Raw genomic sequence first — 23,048 nt, forward strand, 5'->3', positions numbered from 1 at the left:
GCAAAGGAGCTTGGGATGCTTTACAGAGCCTGCTGGAGAACGATGTGCTTGGGCAAAAGGGAGAGGAAATCACATCATTGCCTGTTTTTACATTGCTGTTGTATTTTACATTCCTGTGCATGAGCACAAAAACACAAACAGCTCAAAGAGATCAGAAGTTGTGTCAGAGGCAATGATCTGGTAGAACAACTGGTAAGGAGAAAGATCTGAGAACCTAATCATATTTTATATCCTCTTTTCTCTGTCTTCAATGTCTGAAACATCCCATGTGGAGTCCTAAGCAGTGTCAATGCCATCCTCTCCAGAGACAGCAGGAGGTACTTGCATACAAAGACCCAGAAACCAGGATCACAACTCTGCATACAATGTTCATCATCACATGCACACACCCAGGCTAGAGGTCTGCCCCTGAAAATGAATTCCTCCCTCAAATTCCCCTTCAAAATGAAGTCCTTGTGAAGAAGATTACTCTGAGTGTGTGCCAGCCTGCAGTGATGTGAGGTCACTTACATCAGGATCCACATGGCAAGGTAAAGACCTTTTGTGGCAGAGGGCTCAGGGTGGGCTACCCTTACACTGAAGCTTAGAGTCATATTCTGTAACATGAAATCATAGAATCATAGAATTGTCAGGGTTGGAAGGGACCTCAAGCATCTTCTAGTCCTTCCCCATCTTTCTTGTAGCCCCCTTCAGATACTGGAAAGCCACAATATGGTCTCCTTGGAGCCTTCTCTGAAGCTGAACAGCCCCAACTCTTGCAGTCTGTCTCCATAGGAGAGGTGCTCCAGCCCTCTGATCATCCTCGTGGCCCTTCTCTGGACACATTCCAGCACCTCCAGATCCTTCTTGTAATAGAGGCTCCAGAACTGGATGCAATACTCCAGGTGGGGTCTCACCAGAGTGATGTCAGTCTTGTCTGGGCTACATGATACTATTTGCTTTCAAAATGTGACTAGTTTCACGTGGGAGTTTTCTGTGTCTGGCACATAAGTGGAGGAAGACATGTTCTTGATGCAGGTGTGTTGGAGCTCACCTGTGGTACTTTCCATGACATACATCACTAGGAAACAGCACATTTCCACATAGCAAAAGGCCACATAGTTATCACTGCTGAAACAAAAGGAAGGGGTAGGGGAGAAGGAAGAAATAACTTTCTTTTTAAACATGGGTAATAGTTCCACTGACTAAAATGGCTTTTGAAAATATTTCATAACAATTCCCTTCCTCCCAAGGCTAAGTTAGACGAATTAGTCTGGAAGTTCAGAACTGAAATCACCAGTTGAATAAAGTATCTTCTGGAGACTTCACAATGGAAACATTGTCCCCATGAGTGGTAATAACATATTTGCTGTTGCTTTCTATCCAGGACAAAAAAAAAAAAAAAAGAGTTAAAAAAAAAAGGAGAATAGAAGGCATAAATGCAAAAGCATTTTACACTTTTGTATAATGCACTGTTGTGATTTCTCTCCTAGCTGCCAACAATAGCAACGCTTTGAATTTTGGCTGATAATTCAGCTGGGAGAATTTCAGAGCAGTTTACAGATCAGCAGAAGAACAACTGAAACATGAGCAGTAACAGAGACTGAGGAAAACAGCAGCAGGAGAAAAGGGAGGAACTCCAGAAGAAAACACTCCGCATCTCGCTGGCAATCCCTTAAATGCCTTAATCCAACAGTCAGCCTCCTACCCCTGCAGCCACCATGTCCAAGAAACACAAGCTTCAGGACAGTGAAACAAGATGTAACCTGGGCAAATTGTTTACATGTGATGCTTGAAAGTGGAGCTTCCTGGGACCTCTGGATCACATTGCAAACCAGCAGTGCTTTGTTATCCTTTTGCAGTGCACCCTCACCACAAGTTTGAGATGCCTCAGGTATTTTGAGGCCTGTCTTGTGTGATTATTAGTTTGTGCCTGTATTCTTTACCTCCAGAACCTAAAATAAGTTCACCACTGGATGATATGAATCATGTCAACAAATTTCCCTCCTTATATATAATTGATATGCATTTAGTTTTGTCCCTTCCTTTTCCTTTTATTTAAGCTTTTCTTCTCCTTCCATGGGGATTACACAAGCAACACATTTATAAAAAGTGGCCAGAACTCCTATGGGGAAAACAAACCAAATTATTTCAGTCTCCTTCAATATTAAATGGCTGAAAGATACTTGCCTTGATCATTCATTCTCAGCCTGCAGAGGAGGAGACTTAGAGGGGACCTTATCACTCTCTACACCTACCTCAAAGGAAGTTGTAGTCAGGTGGGGGTCAGGCTCTTCTCCCAGGCAACTTGTGTCAGGACAAGAGGGCATGGTGTGAAGCTGTGCCAGGGGAGGTTCAGGTTGGATATTAGGAAGCACTTCCTCACAGAAAGGCTGATGAGGCACTGGGATGGACTGCCCAGGGAGGTGGTGGAGTCGCCATCACTGGAGGTCTTTAAGAAAAGATTGGACGTGGCACTGGGTGGCATGGTTTGGCTGATGTGGTGGTGTTAGGTCAGAGGCTGGACTTGATGATCTCAGAGGTATTCCCAGCCTCAATAATTTTGTGATTCTGTATGCCACCCTGGCTCCCTGGCCAAGAGTCTTTAAGTGCAACTGTTTGTGAGAAAAAGAAAGAAAAATTGTGGGGATGCTCTATCTTGCATGGGAGGGAAAGAGGGAGGAAAGATAATGCAATACATTTTCTCTTTTGTTGATTTGATCATCTTTAAGATTAATTTATTTTTATTTATTTTTCTCTTTTCCTTTAGGTAAGTTTGCAATGTTCAGAAAAGAAGAGGTGTTTACCATAAATTTGGAGATGCTAGAGACTTGAGGGACCTAGTGGACCTGTGGCAGTTTTAGGCTGTGCCTAGGAAAATTTTCCATAGATTGAGTAGAAAAGTGGTAGAATGTAAATAAACTACCATTGGATGTGAAAGGGAAAACAATGATAAGGTCTAGATAATCCTATTGGTCTGATATCTAATATAAAGTTAGTTGCATAAACTAACTCTCTCTCTTTTCAGCTTCCTCACTCTAGCTGGTACTAGCTGGTGGCTTTTGCTTGGTTGTTGCTGACCCTGGGTGCATTCTTGTTGTGGCTAAGTACTAACAGCTACTCTCTGCTCTTCCCTCTCTTTTCCCTTGTACAGGGTGGGGGAAGCGAGCAGGGAAGCTGTTGGTAACCCCTTGGTTTTGTCCAGGGGGCTTCTTGTGTTGTTTATCAATTGTAAATACACATAAATATTGTATATTTTGTACACATTCATTGCATTTCATATTTCTAGATTGTAATTTTGCTAGTAAATAGAGCTTCATTTGCTCTCCAACTGAGCTGGTCTGGCAAATTTTTTTTTTGTGGGGGTGGGGTTGTGTAATTTCAATCCACCACAGGACCCTAAGACTATATCTTGAGGCAGCACTGTTAAAAATCCATTATTCTTCCTAGGTTCTTTGTAACATCTAGTGAACCTTCTGCTTGTTTAGAGCAAGACAGATTGCTCTTTTACCTCTTCCAAAAGGGGTAAAAGAAAAACGCTCACACAAAAGGATTGGATAGAATTGGAAAGTTTAAATGGGAATGCTGTTCACAACTACATACAACAGTACAGAGCATATAAAATACACAAAAATCTGTAGTCTGGCTTTAACACAGAACCCCATTAAGCCAAAGCTTCACACAAACCTGCCTTTAAACCAGGCCAAGAAACCCAAGCTTTCATGCTCCCCCCTTCCCCTCCAAGCCTCTCTACCTTCCCTACCACACCATTTTGATGCAGCTAATATTCAGCTTGGCAGCTCCAGGACCCAATTAGGTTGCTCCAGGCCTGATTGGCAGCATTGCCAAGGCCAACACCAAGCCTCCCCTGCAAGAGATAACAGCCTGTACATCCTTCCCAGCAGGAGAGAGGGAGGAAAAAGGGAAGAAAACTGAAACTGCAGCCAGTTTTATAGGGATGCAGGACTTGTGGGAATGAAATGCCTTTTTCCAGCTGTGGTGGTTTTAAGGCTATGCCTTCAACTTCTTTTCACAGAGTTCGAGCAGAAAAGTAAAAGAATGTCAATAAATCACAACTGGATGTAAGAAAGAAAAATAATGATTGTTCTAAACACTTCCATTGGAGAGAGAGAAACCTTTAAGAATCAGTACTCTAAACAAAGTTCAGTCTGTTCAGTCTGTCTGGTGTTTTTCTGCTGGGCAGTCTAGCAGGGTGCTTCTGTGTTTCTCTTCTGGCTTTGCTTTGGATATAACACACCTGCACACTGACCTCGACAGCTAAGTCATAACAACCTCTCTGCTTCTTGTCTTTCTTCCTTTTGCCAGGGGGGGTCTGGAGAAGGCAGGGAAGGGGAAGTGTGTCAGTGTGAGCTGAAATTCCCCCCCCACTGACAATAACCAGGATAGCCCATCACAGGGAGGCAGAGGGACAGCTTTCCTGGCTTTGGCCAGGAGGGTTTTGTGCTGTTTCTGTTAATTGTACATACCTATAAATATTGTAAGTACTGCGTATTTGTACATATTTGTTTTGCATTCCATTGTAGACTGTAGTTTTTGTCTGTAAATACAGCCTCATTTGCTTCTGAACTGAGCTACTCTGGTGGTGTTAATGTGGGAGGGAAATTTCAACCCACCACACCAGTCCACCTCCCTGGACCCCTCTAGCCTCTGGAGGTCTGCTCTTTATGGCTCTTAAAGGCACCTAGCCTCTAAACCATTACATTGCTCTACCTTTAAAAAAGCTCAGTGACATTTCCTTTACTTTCTAGAGGTAAAGGAGGCAATAGCAGATCCAGGCTGTTTACAGCTCGTGCCTAATATGGGAAAAATCAGAAGGCTCCAGAGGTTTCACCAGAGCAATTTAGCAATTTTCTCTCTGTTCTAATCAGTAAGAATGAGAAAAGAAGACATGGCTTTGCCATAGCCTGCTGGGCCCATCGTTTTTCTTTGTTAGCAAACTACAGTATCTGTGTTCATAGCAGAAGAATGCAGCCAACAAAACCTAGACATCCCATATATTTCATGGATTTAGCAACCCATAAAAGTTGAGAGTAGCATCTGATTTATCTCAGCAAATGGCTCCAGCTGTTCTCAGGGACATATTTTTTTAATCAAAGGAGGAGTTCCCTAAATTAAGTCCCAATTTGAATCTGCTTGCCCAGGGATATATTTACAGAACTATTTGTGAAATACTGTCTAGTTCCCAAAAACATTTAGAATGCTTTGTTAATGCAGCATGGTGTGACTCTCCTATAGTCATTGTTTCCTCCCAAAGGAAACTAATATGATGAATAGTAATTGCTGGATTATTAAACAGGGCACAATCTCATTTTCTGGCCTGAGCAAGTTATTAGTGCTTCAGAAATGCTCAGCCACACACATTTTTTTCTACTATACTAATCTATTGCTGGAGACACCACTGAGGAGAGGGCAAATGACCCCTAGAGGGACAGGGCAATATTTACTTTCCTGAATGATCTGGGGTTGTACTTGCTCACTGCCCATAGTGTTGCTTCTTTCAGGTGTGAATGCAGAGGTTAATACCTGGCCCCTGTGTCCCATGACATAGTGATCATAGAACCACAGAATGATTTGGGGTCCTTTAAATGTCATTTACTTCCACTCCCCTCCAGTGAGCAGGAACATCTTTAAACTACAGCAGGTAGCTTAGAGCTCCATCCAGTCTGACCTTGGACACTTGCAGGGATGAGGCATCTACCACCTCTCTGGGCAGCCTGTGGGAGTGTTTCATCATCCTCCCTGTAAAAAATGTCTTCCTTTTATCTAGGCTAAATCTACCTTCCTTTAGTTTAAAACCATGACCCCTTGTCCTGTCAGAAAAAGCCCTGCTAAAAAGATTGTCCCTCGTCTTTCTTACAGGCCCCCTTCATGTACTGGAAGGCTACCACAAGCTCTCCCTGGAACTTAGAATCATAGAATAGAATCATAGAACCAGTCAGGGTTGGAAGGGACCACAAGGATCATCTAGTTCCAACCCCCCTGCCATGGGCAGGGACACCTCACACTACATCAGGCTGGCCAGAGCCTCATCCAGCCTGGCCTTAAACACCTCCAGGGATGGGGCCTCAACCACCTCCCTGGACAACCCATTCCAGGCTCTCACCACTCTCATGGGGAAGAACTTCCTCATCACATCCAGTCTGAATCTCCCCACTTCCAGCTTTATTCCATTCCCCCTAGTCCTGTCACTACCTGATAGCCTAAAAAGTCCCTCCCCAGCTTTCTTGTAGTCCCCTTCAGACACTGGAAGGCCACAAGAAGGTCACCTTGGAGCCTTCTCTTCTCCAGACTGAACAACCCCAACTCTTTCAGTCTGTCCTCATAGGAGAGGAGCTCCAGCCCTCTGATCACCCTGGTGGCCCTTCTCTGGACACCTTCCAGCATGTCCATATCCCTCTTGTAATAGGGGCTCCAGAACTGGACACAGTACTCCAGGTGGGGTCTCACCAGAGCTGAGTAGAGGGGGAGAATCACCTCCCTTGACCTGCTGGCCACACTTCTCTTGATGCAGCCCAGGCTCTGGTTGGCTTTCTGGGCTGCAAGTGCACACTGACAGCTCATGTTGAGCTTCTCATCCACTTTCTCTTCTCCAGGCTGAACGACACCAACTCTACCAGCCTTTCTTCTCAGAAGAGCTGCTCCAGCCTTCTGATCATTTTTGTAGCCCTCTGGATCTGCTCCAATAGGTCCATGTCCTTCTTGTGCTGAGGGCTTCAGTATATACTGGACACAGTATTCCAGGTGGGGTCTCACCAGAGCAGAGTGGAAGAATCACCTCCCTTGACCTGCTGGCCACAATTCTCTTGATGCAGCCCAGGATACAGTTTGCCCTCTGGATTATAAGTGCACTTTCCTGGCTCATGTCAAGCTTTTCATCCACCAGTACCCCTAAGTTCTTCTCCACAAGGCTGCTCTCAATCCCTTCATCCCCCTGCCTGTATTGATACTGGCAGTTGCTTTGACCCAGGTGCAGGACCTTGCACTTGACCTCGTTGAACTTCATGAAGCTCACTGTGATAGTTTGATACACTCACATGGGGCCCAGCTGTCCAGCTTGCCTAGGTCCCTCTGGATGACCTCCTATCTGCCAGGTTTATCAGCTGCTCTTGGCACCTTGGTGTCAGCTGGAAACTTGCCAATCCTACTGGCTATGTCACTGATGAACAACACTGGTCCCAGTACAGTCTGGGGCCATATTTATAAGAAGATAATGACAAGCCATAATGTTATAAAGATAATTAATGTTCACCTTGGCCTTGTTTTAAACAGTGAGGTCAGCCTTTACTTACCTGTGACCATCCAGCAGAGCTGCTTTATGGTCCCTCCCTGCTCAGTCTTCTACCAACTTTCCTATTTGTCCCTGCAGCTGAAATCCTGATGTGACACTGAGATGAAAAATTCCTCAGGCTGGTCCACATTGGGGAAAAAAAAAGAAATAGTCCATTGGTCTCCATAAATCACTGGATGACCTTCTATCTTCCAGAAAGGAAATCGAAATAGGACTATGACAGATACATATTTTTGATTGGTTAATGCCTAATTTTAACTTGTAGGTGAATGTACTGGAAAGAAAAGGCAGAGGGGGGGGGGGGGGGGGTTTAGAAGGATTTTTAATTTTTTTTCCCTATTTTGACAAAACTGAGATTTTTTTACTGGTACATATGGCTTTCATTATAATATTTGCAGAAGGTATTCAAATATTCTGTTCTTTCTTTTTTTTTTCTTTTTTTTTTTTTGCTGCAGCTTGTATGCTACACTGTTATTCTGCATAAATGCAAAGTGAAGTCTAATCAGTAAGTCCAAAGGAAAGAATTTGTCCTTAGTGTTTAAACATTTTATTCCATGGGAAGAATAAATAAAAATCCATGACAGTCATTTTTATTTATGAACCAGAACAAAAGCAAATTTTGAAGCCCTGCAGCTTTCCTGAGGATTGGATGTCTGGTTTCTGACTGCCCCTCTTTTAGTGCAGTCATGAGACAGACAGCAATGCTGATCATGTCACAGGAATGACACCAACAGCATGCAGCACACGAGATGGCCTGAAGTCTCTGCTCTGTACCACAGGAGCTAATTGCCACCAAAGCTCCGTTTGGCAGCATCCTTGGAAAACTTCCTTTTTACCCACTCTAGTTGCTTTTTCTTTTCTGACTTATTGTTAGATTTGGTTGGGGTTTTTTGGGGGTTCTTTTGGGTTTTTTGTTTTTGTTTTTGTTCTCTTCCAGGGACTCTTTTCACAGTCTTGGCTTGCTTTTTCCTTTCTCTCTCTTCAGGGTGTTGTTGAGTGTAAGCAGTCTGTATGTAGGTTAGAGAACACGGAGGAATGCCCTTGCCTAGAGGTGGGTAAACTGCTGAAAATTTCTCCCTCAGATACAGTACTCAGATCCCTGCAGGAAGGTGGCAACAAGGATGATATAAGACTAGCTTATTTCATGGTGTATGACTTTTATCAGTATGCAAATGAAAGACAGTGAGTGGCTCTCTTTAACATTGACAGTAAAAGTGTTCATTTGGCCACATTATCAAAAAATAAGAGGTGGGGACGTGGTAGAGAGTGTCAGAGACAAGGATGTGACCAGCATATGGAATGGGTTGTCTTAACCCTTTCTAGGGACTGTGTTGCAGAGTTAGTTTTTGACCTGGGGAAAAGAAATTGCCACACATTTCCAAAACAGCCATTAGCCTCAGGAGCCTGAACTGAAACACTGTGCAAGGAACTCCTCTCATTGGAGATATCCATATGTGGGGTGGGGTGCTGGGTTGAAATTACCCCCCAGCTAATTTGGAGAAAGTACCCCAAAATAAAATTGCCAGACTAGCTCAGTTTGGGATGGAAGCGAATGAAGATATATTTGCAAGCAAACAGAGCTATATTTACAAGCAAACTGCAATACAGAAATATGAAATGCAGTAAATATGTACAAAATACAATATATGTACTATATATATTTTTTTTTCTATATATATCTATATCTATACACAACTTATAAACAACACAGAGACTCCTCAGAGCCCCCTGGATGGATCCAGGGGACCTGTTCACTTCCTCCCACACTCTCTCCCTCCTCCCCGTTACCTCACAGAGTAGTCAAAACAGAGATACCCCTGGCAAGGTCACAGGAGAGAGGAAAGATGCAAGCAGAAGTGAAAGGAGAAGAAAAGAGAGCAGGAACTGTTTATGCCTCTGCTCTATGTTCCATTTAGCAATCCAATGAATTATACAGACCTTATCATTATTTGCCTTTTGCATCCAATGGTAATTTATCTTCAGTCTTTGCAGTCAGGGACTAGGCTAAAGTTCCCCCTTCAAACTATAACAAGTGGTCACCTATGTCCTATTTATGACTAGGAGAAAGCAGCAGCTGTGTCTAAGACATGTTGCCTCTGAACTGCTCAGGTTATCCATATCAGGATAAAATTCCTGGCTCTCAGAAATGGCTGTTTCTATGCCCAGCCTAGAAGAGCAGCTGACATGGCTAACTCATGCCCAAGTATCAGCAGTGTAGATGTCTGAAGTTAGGTGAGAGGCATCTGCCCTGCAGCATCTTGTTTGATGCAGCTGCTGAGTGGTTACAAACCCCCCTAACCTCATATGACACCAGTACAATGGGTATCTTGGAAGCAAAAACGTTTTCTTCTGATCCAGTACATGGAAACTGTAAATCTGACAGCCTGGCTTTTTTTTTTCCTGAGGGAAAATATTCTCTCAGGATCATGCTGTTTCTGCCTGACTCTTAAGGCTTGGGGCCAAAGGAAAAAGCCAAAGTGAGAAAGATGCTATTAGAAAAGTCACAGATACTGTTAAGGGCCTAAACTATTGTGCTGTTCTTTTCAAAACACAATTGCTTTAGCAAATAAACTGCCTGCTTTTTGAATTACAGCAGGGGTCGAATGAGATCAACATCTTGTACATCTTAATAAAGGAGGTGTCCAGCCTGGAAGTTTCAGTGCCTCCCAAGCTGCTGATTCTTGTGTTTATGAGTAGCTGTAAAACTGCTACAGGTCTCAAATAAAGGACCAAGAATCCCTTAAAATGTTAAGGTGCCAGAACAGAGAAAAGAGAGAATATAGAAAACTCAACCAACACTCCCTACCCACTCCATCTTTCCTGTGAACTACTAGAGAAGGATAAAAGTCTTAAAAAGATTAAAAAGGAACTTCTTTGCTTTCAAATAGCAATCTAGCATACAAATGTGCATCCCAGGCCAAATGCAGCCCTCCTGTGAGTGACTGGAACTCTCATGAAGTTGGGAAACCCATGGAGTCAGGCTTATGCCTAAATTTGGCTCATCTGTTATATGAGGAAGCTCTTTTCTATTTTTTTCCCCCTTAAAGTGAAAATAGTTTTCAACCAGAATGTGATGCATCCTTTCAAAAATAATGCACAAATTCCCTGTGATAGAAGCTCAGCTATACCAAACAGAGCTTTGTGCAGTGCTCAGAAGTGTGAAGAGCTGCTACAGCCCTGCCACAAGCTGGGATGAGCACGATGTGTATTTAACTTCTGGTTTGAATTCAGTAGGCTTCTCTATTCTAAAAGAACAAATGGATCTTCCTTCCCCAAGCATATGGCAGCAACACATGCAATTTACATCCCATATGGGGTCTCTTTCAGGCAACCATCAGACTATAAAATATCACAAGAAATTGCTCTGGGTCCCCATTATAGGCTGCAGACACTTAGCATTCCTCTATGTAGCACTGTCCATAGCTGCAGGAGAGGGGCTTTTAATGTAATTGCTGTTTGTGCTGCCTCACTAGCTGAAAGTTAGGGAGTGCTGCAACGCCTCTGCCATCACGCTGAGAAAAATGTAGGATTCCTTCAGATGCCCATGGTCTAGTTTAGCAGCAGATGAAGCCAGTTGGTGTGACACAGAATGAGAAAGAATGGGACAGGAAGAGCCCACGCCGTGTGGTGATTACCTAGCTTGTTTTATCACTTGGTCTCCAAGCACTTCATAAACAAGGTAAGCAAAATGATTCCTGTCTCATGGATGGGGCACAAAGACACAGGTGACTTTTCAGAGCTGGCATGAAAACCTGAGGCACAGCCCAGCTCTTTGCATGCTTGCACTGTCTCCTCCTCACATACTTTGGTCCTGTTTAAATAGATCATGCAATGTCTATGAATAGCTCAGTCACACGCGTGTAAACGCGTAGGAACAATCCCACACAGAGCAGGCCTCTTTATTTCCTTGGCTGCCTGCACAGTCGTGCTTAATTGGCACTGTTGTGTAGGCAGCACAATAAAACTGATCAGACACAGATTTTAAAGACTGGTATCAGCAGGGCCTTCTTTCTGTGCTGAAGAAAGCATGTGTGTGCTCAGGGGGAAAGCAGAGAGCCAGGCAAATGAATCTGGAGTTGCTGGTGTAGCAGAGGATGCAAATCAACAAAGGCATTAAAGTAAATAAACAGATAGGAGCCTGGAAAGAGAATAGAGAATATTTGTGCTTGACATAATTATAAGGAAGGCAGCAGCAGAAAGGGATAAAACAGGGAAGGCAATCGCTCTATTGGTGCTCACGCATTAAGATTAGGTGGGTTTGGAATTAGAGAGGCCAGGAGGAGGAAGGATTCATAAATTTCCACCACAGTGGACTATTGTGAACACCATCTTGGACACAGTAAGTAACTCAGGCTGTGAGAATTCTCTTTAGAATTGACAGGACAAGGAGAGAGGTTAATGAGAGACCACTGAGGACAAGAAGAATGGTGGCGACTAAGGGCAGGGCGCTAAGATGTGAAGGATATTGAAGTTTTAGCCTGCTAGAGTCACTTCCAGGTTAGTGACTTGCTCTTACAAGCATACAAGAGTACATAGTGGAGATGCAGAGAAGATGACCAACATACTATGGGCTTCTCTCTGCAAAGGAAGAAAAAACAGAGGAAACCATTGACAGGAACATTAAAGGAATAACCAGAGAGAAAGGAGAAGGTCTTGAGGAGAGCAAACCTGCCAAAGAAAGAAAAGATTTCGGCAAAGGTGGAAAACTAATTACATCAAACCAGTTAGGAGGCTTAGGACCTAAGGATGCACAAGCACTGGGACACTGTTCAACACATTTCCCTTACCCTTGCACAGGAGCATATAAGGGAATTTTTGTTGTATGGCCAAAGCCTTATATTGAAGGATATTATTCCTGCTCACAAACCAAGCTTAAATCACATCTTCCAACCACCCTAACACTGGCACCATTGTTAATACAGCTGACTTGACATGACACAAACCCCAGATAATCATACTGTGAAGACCCAAGCCTTTCACAGCATATCACAGGGCTGATCTCCAGACAGTAATTTGCCTGCAATGTTGGCCCTTTAGCAGAGAAGTTGCAACATCTGGGAAACTTAGGCTGGACAAGAATGTGATAAGTGTGACCCTCTGATGTTCTTGCAGTCACTGACCTGATGCTTTTCTTTCACCTCTTCTAGTTATCCTCACCCTGTCTATTAAGTGACTCTAGGCTTTACCTTTGTTTGCAGACAGCAAGTTTTTTAATGTATGTTTTTTAGTGTGTTCTCTTTGGTCTACTCAGGCATCAACTTACCCAGTGCCAAACACCCACACACAGCCTCATGTCCACAGGAGGCTTTGCATTTACTCCAGTGAGCCAGGTCAAGGCACAGTCAAAGCCTCATTCCTGGGAGCCTCACACTGGGCTATAAAACTGAAAATGACATGAAGACAGCAAGCCTGGTGCTCAGACCCAGTGATTGCTCAGCAGTCCATGAGATAAATATTCATAGCATATAGTAAACAGTCAGCATGGAAGACTAGAGAGTCCAGAAAGACAAACATACTCTTCTCCAGCAGAGACCTCTAGATGACTTCTTTCTGTCTCTGTCTAGACTGGAATTAACCTTATGAATTCAGGTAATTATTCTCTGTCCTGACTCTTGTGTGAGTGGCTTCAGAGAGACTTCTCCCTGGCCGTCTCCAACAACAACAGTCTGCAAGGACATTTCAGATCTTAATTGAAAGGGAAATGTTTGTGAAAGGTCAATTCAAGTAGAAGAAAAGCCCCTTTCATTGTGGCTAGGGGGAGAAGAGAGCAAATACGTAGCTCAAGGGAGGCATAGGGAGGCTCTGTAATTTATTTGTTAGGAGGCGGTGGGAACCAGTTAATTATTTGCCCCTCCTTTCTTGTTTTTGCCTGGTCTTTATAAACTCAACAAATTTCTAGCACAGTTCTCAAGATTGCTCTTTTTTTTTTTTTTTTAAGCAAATGGTTGGAGTGCCTCATGTCACCTGCTGGTGACCACCAAACTCTTTGCAAAATGGGCATTCAGAGACCAGAAGGGTATGGTTGTGGATATCACTTGAGACCACAACGCTAGTGCTGATGCAGAGGCTGAAGTTTAAGAAGAAAAAGGATGGAAAATTAAAAGGGATAATCTAAAGGCAGTTCAAGGTAGATGCAGAAAATACATACAGACCTTTTTAGCAAGGTCTTCTGCCCAACTGGACATCTACCTCTTTGCTGTGCAGATGTTTCTCTACAGACCCAGATGTCTCTGGCAATTCTCATTCTCTTCCAAACTTTTTTTATCTCAGATAAATGTAGACTCACATCTCTCTTAATTTTGTGGTTAGAGACAAAATATGCAGCAACATGTATTCATTATTTAAGAGTGGGGGTGTTTTTTCCTTAAAAAAAATCTCATTTGTGGTCTTGTATTACTCCTGGGAAGCTGAAAGATGCACTGGGACTCTGGGACTGAGAGATGGAATGGGCAGAAGAGAAACAGCTGATTTCACAGCTTGCATTGATAATTCTGGCAGTGCTGGCAGTCTCTGGAAAACAGAAAGATCCTGGCTACAAAGCAGTCCCCTTGACGAGCTTCTCAGTGCCAAACTCTGGAGGGGGCTCCATGATGGTCAGAACAGGAGCCCAAGGTGTCAGGCAGCCACAGACTCCAATGCTTGGGAAGGATGATCTCCAAAGTCTGTAGGCTGTCTGCTCTCCACCCATCCAGCCTGGGAAAAAGGACACATATTTTCTTCATCAACTTGCTGGAAAAAAACCCATGAAGAGTAGTAAAACATTTCCTAAAGAAAGACTGAAAAACTGACTTGGCAAAGTGTTTTGACACTGAGTGTCACAACTGCAGCTGAAGAAATTGCCAGTAGGGTTTGCAGAGGTTTCAGGTTAAGCATGTTCTGCTTAAGCATGTGATTAAGCACATCTCACCTTTGCTTCTGCAGCCACTGTAGTGCTCATTCTCTGTCTCCATCACTGTATTAGGCAACCAGGCATCTCTGTGAACAATTACCCTCCATCAACTGTCTGAAAAAGAGAACTGCTTCAAGGAAAGGCACTTGCCACCTCTTTTGAGACAGTCCTTTCATTTAGGATGTGAAGGCTGAGGGAAATACTCTGCAGATTACCTTTTTTAGCTGCATACATTTTGGCCTAACAGCTCTGACATGCTGTCAGCTACAAGGGTCTTCTTTATTTTATAGGTTAGCCTTTGACACCAGTTTTACAGGGGCAGCAGTAACCTGGAGAGAAGTTGTATGTGCTAGCTTTCAGAAATACTTAGTGCTTAAGGTCTGTGCAATTTCTGTGAGTTTGTTTCTCCTGAAGGTCAGGTCCCATGTCTATAAATTAGCCTGGCAACTCAGCAGGGCCCTGATTATTGCCACTTGCAATGTATGGTGTTCAGAACAAATGTTCTTGTGCCCCTTCTCCTGCCCACCTCAACAACAGGGAGGAGTAAGAAAACCCATCATGGTCCTGAGCACTAGCAGCTGGGAAACAGCTTTATCCTAATGAAAAATGGGAGAAGTCCTAAAAGTTACAGGTGAAGCAGCTGCCCTGGCTAAGCACTGACAATCTCACAGGACCATATTTGTAGGAGAGAAGCTTCCAGAGTCATCTGCCTTGAAACAGTGGTGCTCAGTCTAGCTGCAGAGACAGGAGCAAGGAATGGGTGACTTTCTGATGTAGTCAGAAGTAAAAACCTTCAAACTGGAGATAACTGACCACCCCCACAATTCAGAGTCCATTCTGCTTTTATAAGCCTGTGATATTGATTGGTCTCACTGCCCTCTCAGAACATCAGGAAAGCTTTTCTTTGGCACAACCAGTTATTATCCTGCTATAGAGATAGCTAAAAGCAATGGTTGCTACAATGCAGTCTTTGAGAGGAATTTATTTAACATGTTTTCCTGAGCTCTTAATTGCAGTCTTGTGAATCCTAGTTACTACTCTGGCCAAATCAACAGTATTGCTGGAAGAATAACTATAATCTCCTGGTTTCCTTTTCCCAGGAAGGCTACTAGTAAAATAGATAGTTCTGCTGTACTGCAACTTCCCACAGCTGTTCTTGATTGCTTTTTTCCTCCCTAGTGCTACAATAAGAATTTAACTCCTGTCTCTGGAGCAGTTTTCAGATGCTCTCCTACTGTGAAGTGATGCTCTGAAATGCCCAGTGATTCACAGCTCTGATATTTCATGTCTAATGGAATTATTTCTGGATGGGATTGTTACCTTTCCTGAGAGAGAGTGAGACACTCATAAAGCTGGTAGGAGACAAATTACATGTGTCTACACTTGTCTCCTCCACAGCACTTCTCAAAAATTAAATTACTTGGCTACACTTTCATAAATTCCCCCTATTGCAAAAATGTGTGAGCAGTTTAAAGCCAAACATGGAGCACTGCAATTACGCAGAACAGAGGAATTTCAGGGTTGCAAATGGACTTAAGAAAGACCCAGGTGTGTCACAGCAGAGAGGAGTAAGGGAGTGGGATCTGAAAGCTCACTTTTCTTCCTTTGTAGAGCACACTATCAGTAGTTCTGCCTCATAGGATTATATGCCTGTGAGGCATATGTATAGATCACCACATGAGATGTGTTCTGTAATTGCTGGATCAAGATTAGGACATTTTAGTGCTTGAAGTGAGTCTGAGTTTCAAGTGCTTTGAAAACCCTGCATGGTTCCTGCCACTGCTCCCTCCGGAGGTGGCTGCGCCCGGGGAGGAGCCTGCAGGGCTGCCCTGCCTCAGGGGAAGTCCCCAGAGAGGTGCATGTGTCATTCACCCACCGGTGCCTGGTCCTCAGCCCCTGCAACTGCTCTGGGATTTAACGTCAGAAATCTGAGCTGCAGACTGGGTCGTGAAAGCCTGCTGGTGACTCATGCAGAGATTTTGTGGTGCTGGAAGACATTTCTTTTCACTTAGTTAAATACCCAAAGTAAGCAAATATCCTTCAGATGATACCAACCCCAAGACACACCAGTCTGTGTGCAAGACATCATCTCTGGGCCACCGTCCTTGGGGTGCCCCACACTGGCAGGTTTGCAGGGTAGGTGCAAGCCTCCCCTTGCTGAGGCTGCAGCGGGGTAGGGGCTGAGCCCCACAGCACCAGGCAGGGGGTCCTGGGGTGACCAGTGCAGCAGGGTGAAGGGTGTGCATCAGCCCATCGGTGAGATCTGCTCCTGAGGAGAGCAGCTTGCAGAAAACTGCTCTCTGTGTCCAGTTCTGGAGCCCCTATTACAAGAGGGATATGGACATGCTGGAAGGTGTCCAGAGGAGGGCCATGAGGATGAGCAGAGGGCTGGAGCTCCTCTCCTATGAGGACAGACTGAGAGAGTTGGGGTTGTTCAGTCTGGAGAAGAGAAGGCTCCAAGGTGACCTTCTTGTGGCCTTCCAGTATCTGAAGGGGGCTACAAGAAAGCTGGGGAGGGACTTTTTAGGCTATCAGGTAGTGATAGGACTGAGGGGAATGGAACAAAGCTGGAAGTGGGGAGATTCAAATTGGATGTTAGGAAGAAGTTCTTCCCCATGAGAGTGGTGAGAGCCTGGAATGGGTTGTCCAGGGAGGTGGTTGGGGCCCCATCCCTGGAGTTGTTTAAGGCCAGGCTGGATGAGGCTCTGGCCAGCCTGATCTAGTGTGAGGTGTCCCTGCCCATGGCAGGGGGGTTGGAACTGGATGATCCTTGTGTTCCCTTCCAACCCTGACTGATTCTATGATTCTATTCTATGATTCTAAGTTCCAGGGAGAGCTTGTGGTAGCCTTCCAGTACATGAAGGGGGCCTGTGTGTGATACCTGGGGACATGGGGGTGGTTCCCACCTCCCAGAGCTGGGACAGCAAATCAACTGCACACCCTGCCCCATACACCCTGCTTCCCCCTGGTGAGGAATCAGGCAGGAGAGCAGCAAGGGAGTCAGGGTGTGCTCCTCCATGACTGAAAGTCCAAACCATCCAGGAGTGGGACCATGGCATGTCCCACGGAGAACACCCTCCTCATATTCAGACAGTGGGTGGGAGTTTCAGATGAGGATGCTGGGGAAGCCAGGTGCTACACCATTGAAATTAAGAGGGTCCTGTGAAGTCCCATCACCTGTGTGAGTAGTTTAGTTTTTTCCCTCCAATGAACATTATTTTGTGCTTAAATCACTAAGTGCGACCTGCATCTGCCCTGCCCACTCTTCTGTACTCTTCTCCAGCTGCTGTTCTTCACAGCCAGTCTTGGCTGAAGTAAGTAACTTTGATCAGCAAAGCTTGCAGTATCTTTCTAGATATATTATGCTTATGTTGGAGCCTATTTTGCATGGGTGCCAAACCCCTTAGAACAGACCCATTAGAGAGCAGCAGAAATCAATAGTCCTCTAACGTACAATGCAGACCACAAGGAACTTTCCAAGGAATTTGGCAGGGTCAGGCAATGCTTTGGCTGTGGTTGTGAAAGATCTGCTCTCAGCATGCATGCCTCTCAAGGAAAGTCCTCTACACGCATACACATGCTGGAAGGGATCATCAGCATTTACAGAGGCCACAAAGGTTTCTGATTTCTGCAAATAGTGGGTGACAAGACTGCATAAGAATCAAATAGCCTTGCAAGTGGTTGTGTTCCATTATCCATGACAGCAAATGCTGGGCTGAATAAAATGTTTATTGTGGCATATGAAGTGTTTATGTACACATAACCCTGGGCAAGGTCCAGAAATTCTGGGCTCTGCATTTGAAAGGCAGCTGCTTAAATAGCTGTGGCAAGATAATCTAAAAGGCACTGTTTGTTTGCTCAATACATTAACCAAGTAGTTAAATGAGTAATGGGAGACCCAGAAGAAAGAAGAAACCTTTCCCTTTGTGTGGAGTCTGTTTCTCAGACTTTCCACTGGTGTTACACATTCCTGGAACACAAAACCATGCTCAGTGTATCTCAACTCAGCTCTGAAAGCTATTCCCAGACTGAATGATCAGCTTGGTGCCTTGCTCAGACTTTCATGCAGCAACTCCTCCCTCACTTGCAGAACTTGAAAGGTGGTGATATAATGGTCCCTGATTTCCTGGCCTGTCTTCTGAGGGGTGACTGTTAGTTCAAGAGTTCTGAATGCAGCCAAACCAGGGTGCTTCCTTGTTATTTAATAAATTTAATTAATCCTATGTTTTCCTTTTAGCAACTCAGCTTCTCACATGGAACTCTTCTGATACAAGACAAGTAAATCTGCTGCATATTCTTCTCCACTGTCATCCCTGATGTAAGCAAGTGTAAATAAAGTATTTAATTCTGGTTGAGAATTCTTCCTTTCATTTGCTCCCTTCTGATTGTCCAGGCTCCCCACTCAGTCCTTCCTAAGTTCCTGTTCCTCATCTTCTTACAAGTATTAATTATTTGTAACTGCTTTCTGCAGGCCTCTCAACCTGCTGTAGTTATTGTGCTGTCTCTTAGCTTTGTAGTACACAGGGGGAAAAAGTTGTTCTTACGCCTTGAGAGAGAAGCATTTTACTCCTCTTTCTCTACTGAATCTCTGATTAAGGTTACATCCCTTTCAGAAGATGATGTAAGGGTAACCTAAGAATCCTGCCACTGCTGGTGACAGGTGGCAGAACAAGTGCTTACAGAAAGTGTAAACTGCTAATAAGCAATGCTGCATTTCCTCTAAAGAGCCATGAAGATGCTGAGAGAGTGGAGGGGTGCCAGAGCACAAGACCTAAAGCCATTTGAGGTGCCACAGGATGTCTGGACACCTGTTTCTGCTCCAAGTGCCCTGTCATTGCTGACATCTGCCAAGTCTGTGCAGATGTCCCAGACCCTCAGCTGTCTAAAATGACATCAGAGTACCTCTGGGCTGCTGATCCTTCCCCTGGGCCTCAGCTGGGATCAGGCATACCCTGCTCATATCAAAGCCAGATCTAGTACTACCATTTGTGTTGTGGCTGAGCTTTGGGCACCAAAGTTATCATGCAAATACCCACTTGAGACACAGCACCACCACAGTGACTATCTGTGTGAGGTCTGGATGTGGCTGTACATGCAGTGGCACACAATCACCCCCACACTGAGGAAGATCAGGGCAAGAGGGTCAGTCCTCCCTTTGGGCAGGTGATGTATTAGGCTGGCAGCTTCTTCGTCAGTGTGTAAGTCCTGGAGAGGAACCAAAACACAGCACTACAAATATGTGAAGGTTAGCTATTGGAGCAAGGGGTTATTAAATGACAGAATCATGGAATTAGAGGTTGGAAGAGACCTCCAGAGACCACTGAGTTCAATCCCCCTGCCAAAGCAGGATCACCTAGGGCAGGCTGCACAGGAACACATCCAGGCAGGTTTGGAAAGCCTCCAAAGAAGGAGACTCCACAACCTCTCTCTAGGCAGCCTGATCCAGTGCTCCATCATGCTCACTGTAAAGAAGAGTCTCCTTGTGTTGAGATGGAACCTCTTGTGTTCCAGCTTGTACCCACTGTACCATGTTCTACCACCTTCATCTTGACACCCACCCCTCAGAAATTTAGAGATGTTGATGAGATCCCCTCTCAGCCTTCTCTCCTGAAGATTAAACAGCCCCAGTTCTCTCAGTCTTTCTTCATAGGAGAAGTGTTTAAGTCCCACAATCACCCTTGTAGCTCTCTGTTGGATTCTCTCCTGCAGATCCCTGGACTCATATGAGTCATATGTGTCATATAAGTCATATATGGGTAAGACTTGGCAGACCTGAACTAGTCCAGTACTGTTCTCTAGGTCAAACAGAAGAGTGAGGCTTTTGTGGAAGGAAGGTATAGACTATCAGAAGCCTCTCTGTAAAAAGGTGGGGAAGACATCACCTTGTCTTTCAAGTGCACTCAGCAATGAAAACATCACTTCTGCTGATGAAAGCACAATAAATGGGATGAAAAACACTGTAAGCCATTAGTGACTGCTACCTGTTATGAGTTTGTTTTAAAGCCTTTGAATGCTAATAACTTCTTTCCTCCCCCTAGCTACTCTTTCTACATTATTGCTGTTTCCTCTGCTCACTACCTTTGCAGTCATCACTTTTAAGTTCAAGTAATGAATTCACAAGGAGTCTGGATGGCATAATAATGCTATCTTGCATGCTACCACTGCTACCACAGCCACCACCCAGCAATCCCAGGGTACTTAACCTATGCAAGTACATCACAGTGCTGTTCCGCTGCATGGGAAGGCAGTGAAAGTCCCTCCATGAAGAAGAGAAACCCTTCAGGGCACCATATTTCTAGGTCCCTGGGGCAGAAATGTAAATGTCTTTGGAACCAACTCAGTGCCTCTAGGAAGTGTCAGGCCTGCTCTGCATGCAGTGTGCAGACAGGCTGCACAGGTTCAGCAAATCTGCCCCGCTGGGTGGTGTCTGGCTCCCAGCACACAGCACACAAGCTGGGTATTGCACATGCAGAAATGTGTAGCACGTTCAGTGCTTCCACACAAGGGTCAGTCTCTCAGCACATGTGCATTTAGTCCACTCAGTGCATCAAAAAAAGCATCAGAACACCTGATGGTGTCAGCAGTTTGTGCTCAAGAAAGAGCTAGGACTTTTGCTGTGTATGTTCACAAAAGAATAGAACCACATGAGATTGCCCCCCCTGGGAATGTTGGACTGCACTGCTGACATGCTATGCAGCAGAGATCTGATTCTCTTTTCAAAATGTCAAGGGGGTTCAGTTGTCTGGAACCCTCCCCAGACTCCCAAGTACAAAACCAGTCTGCAACAATCTACATGCACGCTATCTCTCATCAGAGCAGAGAACATGTAGTAGTACAGCTTCATCATCAATCTGCCTGGCTTCACTGATGGCACATTAGTCACAGAACCACAGAATAGAATCACAGAACCATTTAAGTTGGAAAAGACCTTTAAGATCATCAAGGCCAACCATTATATTAATGCAATCTTTATGAAAAGACTACCAAAAGTGAATTGTCTTACTCTCAGACAGCACTAAAATCAGGTTAGCAAGGATATCTACCATTCTAAGCATTTGAACAGCTCACTAGCTCCAAGAGGACCAACAATGCTTTAAAGAATCTTGCTGAACTTTATTCATAAAGCAGGATGCAACCAGAAATCACAGCATTGCATGCATTTTCCTTTTTGTACTGCTTTGGGAGGTAAAACATTGATTTCTAGCACATACAGATTAAGAGATTCATAGATTGCATTGGGATGGAAGAAACCCTCAAAGGCCATCTCGTCCAACACCCCTGCAGTGAGCAGGGACACCTCCAACTAGATCAGGCTGCCCAGGGCCACATCAAGTCTGATCTTGAATGTCTCCAGAGACGGGGCTTCTACCACATCTTTGGGCAGCCTGTTCCAGTATTTTATTATTACTCTCATTATAAAGAACTTCCTCCTTACGTCCAGCCTAAATCTATCCTGCTCCAGTTTAATACCATTGCCCCTCATCCTATCACAAGCCCTTCTAAACAGTCGCCCCCCAGCACTCCTGTAGGTCCCCTTCAGATATTGAAATGTAGCTATAAGGTCTCCCCAGAGCCTTCTCCTCTCTAGGCTGAACAGCCCCAATTCTTTCAGCCTGTCTTCATAGGAGAGCTACTCCAGCCTCGTGGCCCTCCTCTGGTCCTTCTCCAGCAGGTCCAATGTCTCTCTTGTGTTAGGGGCCCCAGAACTGGTTACAGTACTCCAGATGAGGTCTCACCAGAGCAGAGCAGAGTGGCAGAATCACCTCTCTCAACCTGCTGGCCACAATTCCTTTGATGCAGCCCAGGATGAGATTGGCCCTTTGGGCTGCAAGTTTACATTGCTGGCTCATGTCCAGGTTCTCATCCACCAGAACTCCCAAGACCTTTTCTACAGGGCTGCTCTCAATTTATCCTGCATGGATATCAATACTCTACTGATACTGATATTTTGTTGATATTGATATTCTATTGCTCCATCCCTGCCACAGCTAGATCTCTGCTGAAGGGTAATTTATCACTGAATCACTGAAACCCTTGTGATGGAAAATGTTAATTTTAACAAAAGACATACAAATGACTGCAAAAACAATGAATCAGTCTTAAGTGGGTAGATAAACAAATGTGTTTTTATTTATTTCTGTTTCAGTGATCTGTGTGAGCTAGCAGTGAACTCTGCATTTGAAAGGAATGAAACAAAGTTTTGCAGCTGGCCAGAAAATAGAGACTCTTGCAGATATTTTTTTTTCCTTTAAATCACAGACATTGTCCCAGTATTACAGCAGGGTAAAAAAAAAATCAACAGATTCTTGAAACTAATTAGAAGCAACAAAGAAGGTGTTTGGAACTGGAATAGGCGTTGGAATGTGCTGCCTAAGGAGGTGGTTGAGTCACCAACCCTGGATGTGTTTAAAGGTTGTTTGGATGTGGTGCTTGGGGATATGGTTTAGGGGTGAACCTTGCAGAGTAGGGTTAATGGTTGGAAATACTAAAGAGAGGCATCCAGCCATCACCAAAACTGCAAGTGCCATGAATCTGGTTACTACTGAGAAGGGTTTGCTGAAGCATACACTGTGTAACAGTGCCAGGCAAAATGTGGTGAACTCCTTCCACAAAGCAGCTGTACAACATATGGTGCCCCACACATTTGCTTAGGAAAAAAATGAAATAGAAAATTTGATTCTTTAGCCAAAATTCTGTTTAGGGGATGAAGGTCTAGGGCAGATGAGCAAAGAATGAACTGGTTTCTTCCAGCTAACTCTCTCTGCTGCATCCTGCCATTTGCAAGCTGAGCTATTCCAATTCTGCTGCAATATCAGTGTGCCAGCCCACAGGAATGTCATGGAGGAAGACAGTGCCATAAGGCCTCTGCAT

The sequence above is a fragment of the Indicator indicator genome, chromosome 1, assembly GCF_027791375.1.
Source record: "Indicator indicator isolate 239-I01 chromosome 1, UM_Iind_1.1, whole genome shotgun sequence".
Classification (NCBI taxonomy): Eukaryota; Metazoa; Chordata; class Aves; order Piciformes; family Indicatoridae; genus Indicator; species Indicator indicator.